The sequence below is a fragment of the Meles meles genome, chromosome 8 (genome assembly GCF_922984935.1).
Source record: "Meles meles chromosome 8, mMelMel3.1 paternal haplotype, whole genome shotgun sequence".
Classification (NCBI taxonomy): Eukaryota; Metazoa; Chordata; class Mammalia; order Carnivora; family Mustelidae; genus Meles; species Meles meles.
The window spans coordinates 92,662,412-92,674,680 of record NC_060073.1 but is presented as its reverse complement, the minus strand read 5'-3'; the positions used below and the strand labels follow the sequence as shown (position 1 = coordinate 92,674,680).

At 41.6% G+C, this 12,269-nt stretch overlaps 1 protein-coding gene across 3 annotated transcripts in view; it reads left to right on the top strand.

The window, feature by feature from the left end:
- Positions 1-12,269, top strand: part of NTM (neurotrimin) — a 964,245-nt gene that overhangs the window by 383,177 nt on the left and 568,799 nt on the right. Inside the window, exon 2 of one of the 3 annotated variants that reach the window (XM_046017356.1) lies at positions 6,875-6,943. The exons of the other annotated variants lie outside the window; for them this stretch is intronic. The gene's annotated coding sequence lies outside the window, so the exon portion shown is untranslated. The remainder of the gene's footprint in view (positions 1-6,874; positions 6,944-12,269) is intronic. 3 annotated transcript variants of the gene reach the window in all.

Sequence of the window (12,269 nt, the reverse complement as noted above, 5' to 3'; positions counted from 1 at the left end):
AGGACAGTGAGAAGGCAGCCTTCTGCAAGCCAGGAAGATGGCTCTTACCAGAACCCGACCATACTGGCACCCCGATCTAGGACTCCAGCTTCCAGAACTTGAATGAATAAATAGTCTGTTGTTTAAGCCACCCAAGCTATGGTGTTTATCATGACAGTCTGGGCTGGCTAATATACCAAGTGTGTTTACTTTTGAAGTCCTGGGACATTCAACAAACCCACAGTGCCTCCAGGAGCCACCTCAATAGTCACTGAGGAAACTGAACATGCTTTGCATATGTTCCCATGAGGTTCAGGGTAATGATGGTAATTCCTCAAGCCCTTGTAAAACGTTTCTGCAGTCCCAGGATAATGGAAACTTACCCTGCTCACCTAGACAAAGCTCTACTCTCACCTTCCTCTGGGAAAGATACAAAGATCTTAGTCACTGGATTTAAAGGTGAGATATTGGGGGATGGGACAAAGTGATGCCAAAAGGGTCTGGATTCTGAGTGTCCTTCATCACAGTGGTTCACAAACACAGACAGATGGGCGGCATAGTCTCCCTGTAGGCCAGGGAGCAAGCCAGAACTGCATGTTGGAAAATTACAACCTGAATTTCTGGGGCTGACACTGGGCAGGCCACTTACACTCCCTCAGGTCCAGCAGGTGCGGTGGCCTCTTGGCCCCTCCTTGGCATGGTTCTCTTCTGAGGCTGTCCTTTCCCCATCACTAAGTTTGCCTGTCAAGCTGAGCCAAGTAATGAGACAGGAGTCAATTAGTTCTCCCCAATAGACTGCTCCCCTGTCTATTCCCAGACTCCCAGGTGACCCCATTATGATAATGGCCCAACCTGGCTGCTCTCAGAACAGGCCTGATGGAGAAGTGAGAGCCTCCTTGAAATGTGAATTACAGAGAGGCTGGCAGACTACGACTCTGTTCCCTGCTGGCTCTGGACAGGAGCCTTCTGCCTCCCCATTGTCACTGCTGAGTGATGCCATGTGCTTATTCATACTGCATGCTGCTGGCATTCCAGGAACATCCCATCGTGCCATTCATTCCAACAATGGGCTCGGTCTGCTGACACCGGGGAGACAGGTAGATTCAGAGTGCAAAATGTGTTGCTATACACTGGCTTCCCAATCTGAACTTAGTCTGTAGAGCAGGTACCTATTTTTATATTTTCAGATATATAACGTTGTGCCTCACTCTAGACCTCGACGAAAACACCCTTTAAAATTTTTTTTTATTTTATAAAATCGAGGCAACCTAACTGTAAAACTTTGGGATAAAAAGATGAGCAAGTCAGTCAGTCATCTGGTATTTGATATAACATCAAACATCTTTGCCTTTACAAATATTTGAGTATGTTAATATTGTGATAACACAACCAAAGGAACATCATGATAGGGGGATTGTGTGTTTCAATAATTTCAAATAATTTTCTAAAGAGTATCATTTTTAGCCTCTGGCAAGCTTCCCATCCTCTATGTGCACACGATAGTCATTGAGTCCATGCAGGTAGCTGAAGAGTGGGTTGTGTAATATATAATGGAGATAATTTTGAGATAAGTTTAAACACAGAGATTAAATGTGTGTCACATGTGGTAACTGTTCAGTTAAGGGGATTATATTATCCAAATGATTTATAGCTTTAGACAAATTACTCTTTGTGTTGAGCTTGATAAAAATCCATGCACATGCCTGAATCTAGAATGGGAAGCGGAAGCGTCTTCATACTACAAACCCCAGAACTCCTCATTCTGGGCCCATGTGGCTTTGCTTTGTATCCATCAGAAAATCCTTTCTTTCTTTCTTTTATTTATTTTTTTCTTTTTGTTGCTTAATGGTTTCCTTTTCTCTTCCATTCCATAAGCTGCTTTATATAGCTCAGGTCCCTGTAGTTCTAGGATAATTTATTATTTAATTATGTCAGCATTACATAATTCTTCAGCTTCAGCCTTCAGTGTTTCAATTGTTGTTAATGTAACTGCTATAGAGGCAAGTAACTTTTATTTATTGTTTCCATTGTAGAGCAATAATTATGTAACTCTGCAATTCTGCAACTATTATTCCTATTTGTTTAATTACATAACTATAATGGTATTAAACCTCTAAAACATTTGGTGATAGATTTATGCAGAAGATGCTGGGAGACAGCAATAATAATGATATATCAGAGTAATAATAAAACTAAATAATAGTATTAATATTAATATTAATGGCAATAATGGTAATAAGCAGCAACATTACCATTTGCTCCTTTCTTCATGCTGTATTTGGTCTCTTTAATGGGTTCCTTCCCAAACCTCTGTGGTTAATTAGCTATATAACATTTGGTACTCAGCAGTGGGTACAAGCTCATTTCCAGACTTTACCTGGCAAGGCTGTGCTTTATGGAATACCAGATGGAACGGAGCTGTTCTTTCCTTTTTTATAAGGCTTGGAGTGGGCAGATTTCTTTCTTCCCTGAGTTACCTGGGGACCTTTTATATACAGGCTACCTAGTGCTGAGAGACACAGATGTTGCAGAATCCTGAAAACCTGAGGTGTGTTTGGGATTCAGGTGTGTGTGCTGTGCATGTCCCGTTTGGTGGAAAGAGCATGGGTCTTGGAAAGAGACCGATCTGGCTTGAATTCTGGCTCTGCAACTAACTCGTGACCTTGAGCAAGTTCACTATCTCCTTTGGGCCACACTTCCCTCATACCAAAAATGAGGATAACAATATCTACACAGCAAGACTGTGTGTGAATGAAATAAAATAATGGGTGCAGATGACCAGGTCTGTGGTTGATGCCTATGGGTAGCTCTTGTTTTGGAGCAATAAGTCAAAAGAGATTAGGAGGGAGAATCCACCTCCAAGCTGCTTCTTATTATTAATCACCTTGTTCTTGCCTTCTCGACTCATGACCAAGAGCTCCCTCCTTCCCAGAGCCCCCACAAAGTCACCAAAACAGTTGCAGAGGTAACATGGAGCCAGTGATCACTGCACACTCCCTTCCTTTCCTGTGTTATTTAATTAATCATCCCAGCCACCCTAAAAGGTAAGGATGATTATTTATTTCTGAGTTGAGAAGATCAAGACACAGAGAGGTTAAGAAATGTGCCAAAGTCCTCCCAGCTCATTGGTAGTGAGCTCAGCCAGAGAGTCTCCACAGCAGGTGTTCCTAGCTACATTCTACATTCCTTCCAGGTGCATAACCAGCAGCTGCAGAAAGAAGCAGCCCTGTGAGCACCTCTTCCCTCTGGGGAACCAACTATCTCCTTCTCCTCTTCCACCTCTCGGGTGCATTTTCTGTAGAGTAGTGTATCTAATCATCTGAAAATGCAAATCAGTGACATAATTGCTACTTTTAGATCCTCCAATGGCTTTCCATGCCTCTCAGCCTCTTGCTAGGGCCTACATCTAAATATCTGTATGATCTGACCTTGTCTCTTGCCATTCTCCATCATTGGGCAGATCCCAGACCCTCACTGACTGCGCCGGTCTCTGCCTTTGTTTCTCTTGGGAAATTACACTCAAGTTTCCTATGCCTGGAATGCTATCACCTTATCCTATAAATCTCCACTTATATAGCATTTCCCCCAAAAGCCTTACTTAAATTAAGTTGGGCCCCATATCTTCCTATTCATTAACAAGCATCTTATATGTTTCACGTGCAGTTATATACTATGTAGGTACTATCCCTGAAGTTGTTTTATTTTTCTGATCATTTGGGTTCTGCAGCATGTCCTCCACTAAAGTGTGAACTTCATGAAGCTGGGCACTGGACCTGGCGTGTTCACAGTCCTACCCTGGCACAAAGCTCAGGACCTGCATCTCAGTAAGCATTTGCTTATGGGAGGAATGACTGTCTGTCTTCGTGTGGCCATACATGCCTTTGGGGTTTAAATAGTTCATGTGTAATGGGAAGGAAAGGAAATTGTATTTTCTCATGAGGAGTATTAGTTAACATCCAAGATGTAATATGGCACCTATCTTAAAAGTTTAGACGTGGATGAGAGTATGTTTGGGAGCCAGGAGTTGGGAGCATATTAGGACAATAATGTGGTCAGCCAGGGGATGAGTATGTCAAGGAAAAGGCAGTTGAATCAGACACACTTGAGAAGGGAAGGGAAAGAATTCTCCTTTGTTCCATAAATGTGAGGAAAGCCAGGGTTATTGTTCCAAACTGACATTAGACTGGGACTCTGGGAACAGCTACACTTCCAAGGGGCACATGGCAGGCTCCCATTCTGCCAAGAGTACCTCTTGTTTGTACACTTACCACCAACGAAATCAGACAAGCTAAACGTGATTATTCCCCCGTCCTCCAATTATTATTTTATTGAAGCATTTTCCTTCCTTGGCTCACATATGTTGTGTGATCCTAAAAATACAAGTTGCTTATGTATAGCAATGCGGTCTTTCTCCTTTCCATTAACTATTTCCCTTTTCAGTCAGATGCTTTCCAATCCTACACATCACATTTCAGTCACTGCTACATGAAAAACAGGGAGCATGAATATTCAGATCCAGCCCCCTCTGTCCCCTTCCTCATTCACATATTTTTTTTCTCAATTTACCACCATGGGGATATTCCTCTCCCTTTTTCCCAGTGGATTTGTTACCATAACCCTGTCTTCCTCGATAGTCATCCCCTTTATTTTATTTTTAAATTACTAACTAGTGTGATTAAATAGAAATCACTGGTATGTGTTTTCTTTTCTACTGAGAGCTATAGGCAAGGCAGTAAACCATATGCAAGGGTTAACAATTCAGACTCTAGAATCAATTGACCTGGGCTCCTAATCTCTCTTCAAGGGTAAATTACTTACCTTTTGGGGTCCTTGGTTCCTTCATCTCCAAAGGGAATTCAATAATCTGACCTCATGGGATTATTGTAAGAAATAAATAAGGTAATCCAAATAAAGTGCTTATTAATTCCTGAATGCGTGGACTACTACTACTACTACTACTACTTCTACTACTACTATTATTATTTATAGGTGCCTCGAAAGCATTTATGGTTCTAATAGCACCAGAAGAGATTAAATCATTATTCCCAATCTATGGGACCAAGACCCCTAGGTCAGTATGGACTAAATAATATGACCTAGATATTTTTGTATTATTCTTGATAGTGTGAAGTCTTTTTTTAATGTTTAATAATATAGCTCATTTAAGTGCTACTGATTTCATCAAATAAATGCAAATATTCACAGAGGGGGTGGAGGGTCTTGATAAGGTCTTGATATCTCAAAAAACTGTTAAACATTGGTATACGTTGCCAAGTACAAAGACCGGGCATATATCACATTCTCTATGCCGTTCCTATGAGAGCAACATATAATTAAGCATTTTATAGCAACTTTTCTGTTGCAGATCTCACAGAAATCATATCCTAAAGTTTCCCAGATTTAACATTTCACAGCCATCTCTGAATCCTCTATACTTTCCCCCCATCCCATCAGTTCATATTTTATTCTCCAATGCTTTGATATTTTTAGTTTTTTAAGGTGAAAAGTCTTCTACTGAAACTATTCTTTCAATTAGGAAGAAAAGCACTCCAACCCTCTTCAAGCTTTATGCCTCTGTGAAAATGCTAGCAGAGAAACTCCAGTGTAAAAACAAGACAAGGAAGGAGGCAAGAAAGAAGGAAATTAAGGAACAAAGAAGAAAAATAAGTGTTCATCAGTAACTAGCTTCTGACATCTCTAAGGCATTTACTATTTCCCTTTTTTCCCCCTGGGAGATCAAAATATGTTGAGTTCATTAATTATAGATATTTGGATAATGCTTTCCTGTAGGACCTCTACAACCCTGCCTGTGGAGCAAATTTTACTGGCTTTTTTTTTTTTTTTTTTTAACAAATGTGGCAACAGAAATTCAGAACATTGGTGAGAAGTAACAATGCTCAAGGTGACAGCCAGTGACTAGAATCAAGGCCATGGGTTACACAATGCTGTGTTCTTGCTACCTGTTCATGAGGGAAGACTGGGGGATAGGGGAATCAATCACATCTCTGCTTTGCATATTCTGAACCACTTGAGAAATATGCCAAGAAGTCAGATGTCCATCCAGTCCAGGTAAACTAGCAATCCGACCTTGGCCTCTCGTTAACCAAGGATCTGTTCCTGGCATGGTGGAGGCAGATAATGCATCCTGGTGCACCAGTCCCAACAGAGCACACATAACTCAGGAAGTTTCCCAGGCTGACCAGTCAGATAGATCTCTCCTCCCCTCAGGGGAAGAGCCAGTGGGGAGGGTATTACAGAAATATCCACTCATGTTTCCTTACAGAAGTAAGAAGATAAGAAAAGATCCAAATAGTCCACATTGTTATTTTGTTTATTCATCTGTTTTTAATTAAATCATTTACCAGTTAGCCAGTCACCTGCTTGGCCTCTCCCCCTGACAAAGGAGACCATATGACCAGGCAGAGCAGGCTCAGACTTCTGTTTCCCTCCTCCTTTTCTACTAGATGTGGAGAACTCAGGTCATTACGGTTGAAAGGAAGATAAAGGGATGTATCTGGAGGCCCAGCTCATCTGTGGAGATGTGATGTGGTCAACACAGCAGGGACTCTCTTCCAACAGCAGCAGAAGCACTGCGTTCCAAATGATAAAACACTGTCTCAGGCTTCCAAGGACAGTCAGTGCAGCTTTCTCTGCATGGGTTCTTAGGCAAGTCTCATCAGAATTAAGTGTTACCTTGTAGGCTCCAGGGTGTGGCCACTTCTGAGCCCTGGCTTTATTGGTCATGAGATTTCCTTTGTAAGAAATGTCTGCTAAATTAAGTCAATAGCCTGTGGGTGGAAATGATAACTTTCACACACAGAAATCTCAAAATTCTGAGCTTCATGAAACTGAATTGGAGCTTCCTGAAGTCTCCTGTTCATTGTTTCTTTTCCAGTGCTTTGCAATTGATCCCTGGGACGATTGGGAACACTGGCCCTTCACAACTTTGCTCTGCAACCTCACGGTCAGTATGATGAGTATCACTGCCTGCTGCTTCATATTCCTCAGCCAATGTTTCTTGAGTCAGGATTAGGTCAAAAAGGACTGTCACTGAAGAGACACCACCTGTGGCTGTCCCTATACTCAAAGTCCATAGCTTTTTGTAGGTGATACAGTTCTTTTTGCTGTCGTTCTATGTTCTGGACTCTGGGTTTTGTGGATGCTTAGATTGGGATGATGCTTCCTTTCACATTTCTTATAGACCCCGGTGACTCACATGAAGAGGTCCTCTAAAGCACGTCCCAAGCAAAACAGTGCCACCACTCTGAATAAACTGGAAAAATCCACCACCTCCAGCTGTAAAGCTTATAGAACAAGGCTGGTCATAAAAGTGTAGTTTTATAATAAAAGGCATCTTCAGAATTCTCAAAATTCTGGATCTGTCTCACTGTAAGACTTTTGTCAATTATGTTACTGTTGTTTATGAACACAGGAAAATGCAGTTTGGTCTTCATGTGATTCTGTAAGCATACTGCTGGAGGTTCGAGCTCTGAGCAGCATCCATTAAGCAGATGACAAGATTAGAAATGGAGATACCAAGATGCCAAGGCTTCAGTCATGATTGCCCCAGGCTAAGACTACAGTCTTCCCGGCTATATGCATCAGCACTGACTGGGGCATGTTCTGGGCCGTTTATCATCTTCATCACCCACTTAACCTTGATAGCCGTTAATCTGAAGTTATTTGGCCTCCTTTGGTTCCAAGTCTATACTCTTTCATAATTTTTGTTATTCAGTCAGAAATATTAGTATTTTCAAGAAGGGGGACTCCTTATTCTGCGGGACTTGTGTGGTGGGCAACCTGAGCTCTTCAGGTGTCCCGAGGAGCTTTTCTATGAAGGTGATTATCCCAGATGCAGCCATCGTCAGCACCATCTGCTCACACACCCTTGTGTGGAGAACTGTTCTTCCTCGCTCTCAGCTTGGGCACTGCCATCTTCCCTCCAGCCCCACTTCTGCCCTGTGGAAGTGCCTTAAAACTTAGGCTGGGAGAGAACATGGACCCTGATCCCTGCATTTCTAAGTTTCATGCTGTGTCTCCTTGATTTTAAGACTATCAGAAGAAATTTGATAATTCTGTTGGTAGTGTTGTAAAATAGTGCATACTTTATTAAAAAGCCTGGGATGAAATATGAGGGCTGAAATGGACACATTGCCAAGTCTTTTCCACATTCTCCTGGAAACTATCTTTTTCTTCCCATTCTCTCCTTCCTATGCCATTTCCAAGTCTATTTCTCATAATCTTTCCACAAACCAACCCCAAGTTTTGTTGTTGTTTAAACGTTTATATATTGTTTTCTTATAGGCATTTAATTTAAAAGAAGGTATTGATGTCTACTAGATTTTTGGTATCATGCTAGTTGTTGGTGATACTGATTTGGAAAGAGCATGGTCTCTGCTCCAGGGCAGGTTGTGTGTGTGTGTGTGTGTGTGTGTAAAATACCCATATATAATAATATATGTATTAATTAAAATATAATAACATATGTATTATATACTTATATATAGCACATATATGCAATAATTTATAGTTGTGAATATATAATATGTTAAAACATTATTTATATCCTAGCCATAATATATATAGTTATTATACCCCATCTTGATGGTTTAGAGAGCATGGTGTGCAGGATTCTGAGATGACCTCCACATTTCTCCACCCAACTGTGTATATACTGAGTATATTCTCTCCCCTTAAGAGTGGGTGGGGTCAGTAAATATAATGGGATACTACCCCTGTGATTAGGTTATTAATCCATTGACTTTGAATTAATCAAAATGGAGATTATTGTGGATGAGACTGATCTAATCAGGGCAGTTCCATCAAGATAAGGTGGAGTATCAGAGAGAGAAGCCCTCCTGCTGGCTGACCTGGAAGAAAGCAGCCTAGGAAGGAATCACAGGACTGCAATCATGGCCTGAAACCCAAGGACAGACTCTAGGACCTGAAAATGATCCCTAGCTGGTATCCAAGAAGAAAATAAGACTCAGTCTTTCAGTCAGTCACGCAGAAATAATTCTCCCAGTGATCTGAGAAATCTTGAAAGTGATCATTCCCTAATTGAGTCTGTAGATGCCAATATGGCCTGCTGACTCCCCAACTTCAGCATTGTAAGATGCTGAGGAGATCACCCAGCTAAAACATAAGGACTCCTGACCAATGGAAACCATGAGATAATACATTTGTGTTGTTTTAGGTGCCAATTTTGTGGAAATTTGTTCTGCAACAAGAGAAAACTCACACATGGCAATTACATATAAGGAGGGGATAGTTATCTCTACCTGGGAAGGGGTGGGCACATTATAGAGAAGAGATGATAGTTGAGATGAGACTAAAGGAGAAGTAGAGGTTTGCCAGACAAAGGGGAGGGATATTTATTGTTGTGATATCATCCAAGATATGTTTTCAGAAGAGCAGGTACCCTTATATATCTAAAGAGTGGATTGCTGGGTGCCTCAGGGACTCAGTTGGTTAAGCATCTGCCTTCAGCTCAGGTCATGATCCTGGGATCCTGGGATCAAGCCCCGCATTAGGCATCCTGCTCAGTGGGGAGTCTGCTTCTCCCTCTCCCCCTGCCCCCTTCTCATGCCCCCCCCTTCTCTCAAATACATAAAATCTTAAAAACAATAAAGGGTGGGTGCCTATGCTCATTTTAGTTCTTTCTTCATACAGCCATTTCACAATGATATTTATGAATGTTTCCATGGGTAAAGCAGTGGAGTGACATTCACCTTAGCTTCCCAAATCATTGATGTCTCACATGTATGCTGTTGTCCAGCATTTCCTATATCCCTTTCCTTGACATTGGTCTCATATCAATGCATTTTTTTAAATTTATTTACTTGACAGAAAGAGATCACGAGTAGGCAGAGAGGCAGGCAGAGAGAGAGAGAGAGAGGGAAGCAGGCCCCCTGCCGAGCAGAGGGCCCGATGTGGGACTCGATTCCAGGACCCTGAGATCATGACCTGAGCTGAAGGCAGAGGCTTAACCCACTGAGCCATCAAGGCGCCCCTCAATGCATTTTTAAAAAATCAGAAATGTGTTGTAAATGCATGCAGCAAATAGTCGAGTGGACATCTTTATCTTGTCTCCAGAGATTTTACTGTTCTTTCTGACTCTCCATGTTCATATGGCTAATGTGTTACCTCAAACTCATAACCTTAGCAATGCAAAGTCACCCACTGTCAAATACGATGTATTTATCCAAGAGTGGTATAACCTGATTGTGTTCCACCTTCAGTATGCCTTCCTTCTTCATTTCGGGTGAGTAAGTGCTGTGTGATCTTCCTCCCTTTTATTACATGGTTTCGGTTCTCGTGTTTCATTCTGTCAGGGATGACACCACACAATTCCCACAATTCCCACAAGTGTGATAAAGCCGGGACTCAATAGTGCTAAGAACCTCCAATTCCTGACATCTCCTGTCCTGCCATTTTTAAACAAAACAGTCGATAGCCATGGTGTCATTGACTTTGCTTTCTTCTATTTTTCCAAAATTGCTCTGAAGGCTTCCACCAGGCGTGGAGTACTTAATCGTCGGTGAATTCTTCATAAGTGTCAGTGGGAGACCCAATGGTTCCAAGAGCTTTCCCTTATCTCAGTAACTTTTATTAAGCTTCATACCCCTCAGGCACTGATTTTTGCCCCTTACAACCTCAATTTCTTCTTCTGCAGCAGCATCTTAGGGAGGATACTAATGTGTTGCTTCATTTCTTCCTTTTCCCCGTTTCTGTCTCCCCTTGGGGGCGTCCATTCTTATCACTCACACTAACCCTTGACTTTTCACACAACTACACATACTTTCTTAAGGAGTTGGAGAATTCATTTTCAAAAGTCACCGAATTTTTTTTTTTTTTCACAAGAATACACATTTCCCCACCTTCTGCTCTCTGAAATAGTGTTCTCCTCTTTGTATCACTCTAGCTAGGCCAATAGAGTGTTTACTTGCTGCAGATGAATTCATGGCATGCAGGATAAAAGAAGAGGTCTTATTTTTGTCTCCAAATATAATTTTTCATCTCTGTTTTGGGTAATTGTGTGGTCGCCAAGATTGTACCAATTTTTTTTCTGTCACTTGCCATTAGGGGCATTCCTCAGAGCTGTTCTTGTGGTTTCCAGGAATGCATTAAACTTAAGGTGAAGATAATTTTGCCTCAGCATTCAGTATGAGTGTATCATTAATGATCTGAGTGCTGTTGTGGGCTACTTCCTTCCTAGAATGCCTGTGGCTTTTAGAGCAGACTCAGATTTCAAAACTGCTGAGAGGAGCTCAGCCCTCTAGACAGACCCTGTGGTGACTCAGGAGAAAATGAGTATGTGTGTCCCCTTTCCCTTTCTCTTCTTCTCACCTCCCTGACAATTCACAAGGCTTAGCAATGTACATCTCTCTTGGAGTTTTGTTTTTCTGGAAGTTAGAAATAGTAACTCCAAAGGTGTAGTCTTTTCCCATTTGCTGTTAGCCTCACCGTGGCTTTCATTTCAGTGTCCCTGGATTGTAGCTCAGCACAAGGCTCCTATAGATTAGCTCAAAAGCTAATCTATGCTTTATAGAACACAGCCAGTTGCATCCTAGGGGGGAAAAAAAAGTGGAAACACTTTGCATAGAGCCTGTACCCTGAAAATGTTAGATATGGAGCATTACTGCTCAACTGCGGTAGTCATCTTTATTTATTAGTTCACTTGGTTTATGGTTTAATATCAGGGTGCTTTTTGCTGTGTACAGCACTTGCTTAACAAGGAGCGAGATTACGTGTTTCCTCCCTGGAGGTGAGCTTCTCCACCAGGCGAAGATGAAATGAAATTTTGGCGATTTTTAGACAGCAAGAATCAACAAAACTGAAAAGTTTTTTTTTTTTAATTTCCATTTTCCTTACTCGATAAATCCCCAAAGGAAAACATTTGCCCCCATGATTTCCCTCTTCCCTCCACTGACACCACCAGAAAGTATGGATTTAGGGAATATCTCTTCCAGATACCCATTCCGATCATCTCTTCCCTCCCCAAATAGTTGTTATTAGGTAACACTTGGTACAAGGTACACACTGCAGCTCTGTCTAACTTAGACACACCCTGAAGAGAATTACATTTTCTTGTCCTTTTTCCTCTAGGAGCTTTGAATTTAGGATATGCAGGAATACAGGAATTTCGGTGAACACAATGCCTATAGCAAAATGAAGGCTCTGTGTCGGATAAGCAAGGGTGATGTGAACTTGATATTGAGCCAGTACGAGTTTTGATGGGAGTTATATATGTTAAGTCCCTATTGGGGGCTGTGTTACTAACGGCAGAG